Consider the following 1,256-nt stretch of genomic DNA (forward strand, 5'->3'; position numbering starts at 1 on the left):
CATCAAGGATATAACGTTAAAAACTGAATATTGAAAATAAAAAACAGTCACTGGAAACTGAGCGCTGAAAATAAATAAAAAAACACTTTTCGCCTCGTCGCCAACTAAAATGATCTTGTTAATAACTGGAAAATTAATTATAACCATTAGAATACATTACTTGTTTTATTACAATATTTGCTCTAACTGGATTAGGGAGGTTATCAGGTACTCAGTTTGCCACAGGTGCATTTGTGGACTAGTGAGACCTCTTATAATTAAATAATTAAGAGAATTACAACCTACACTTTTTAAAAATTAATTTTCTAAATAACTCTCTGCCTATAAAGTCAATCTTTCAAAACGTTAGATGTGACTACTACTAAAAATTACCTTTACTTTTTTTTTCTTATAATACCGTACTTTTGATTTTGGTAAAAATTGAATATATTTGTTATTGTTTCCTATATATCATTTAATTCTGAATTTTTGTTTTCTTTACCAGCTTTGCGAGTTTCAAGTATAAAAATATAATTACACAGATTTATTGTTTATGTATTTGTGGTGTCTTATAAGTATATATTTTTTCAAGCAATACAAAAATATGACGTTAAGATAATTGACCGTAGATATATAAGAGAACATAGGCGAGGAAATGACATTTGAGGAGATGGCATTTCCTGCAATTAAAATCAGTTTAACACGAATTTTCTTCCTATAACTTTAAGTTCTTTCTCTCCTATTTCTTACTTTCTTCATTCCCTATTCTCCATATATATCTTCTTATACCTTGTTCTTTCTTTTTACAATATTGTTTTTACATACGCTCCATTATTAATTTAACTAATCACAATAAATTGTTCAAGGTTAAAAACTTCCTATTTGAATATATTTTAATGCTGCATAACGTCGGAACTATTGTCCCACATTTATATACTTTAATAAGTTTCACTATAAAAACAATTCTCATCCATGTGTATTTATAATTCATATAATTATATTTACCTCATAATTAGTCAAACATTTATTTTCACAAGGAAAATTATGTCATTTTCTACTTAGTTGAAAAAAATGGTTTTACAATGTTTTATGTTATTATCATTCATGATTTGGTGCATCATTCTCCTCTCTTTAGCATAAACATTGAACTATATTTTTTACTACCGCTTTAGACCTTATCTCATGTCCAATGTGACTTTTTTCTATGATTTGACTGTTCTAAACCCATTTATTTTCTCCAATTTTTATGTTTAAATTTTCAGTCTATTTATAATTTC

The sequence above is a fragment of the Halyomorpha halys genome, unplaced genomic scaffold, assembly GCF_000696795.3.
Source record: "Halyomorpha halys isolate HHAL.00 unplaced genomic scaffold, Hhal_1.1 Scaffold200.1, whole genome shotgun sequence".
In the NCBI taxonomy this organism is placed as follows: Eukaryota; Metazoa; Arthropoda; class Insecta; order Hemiptera; family Pentatomidae; genus Halyomorpha; species Halyomorpha halys.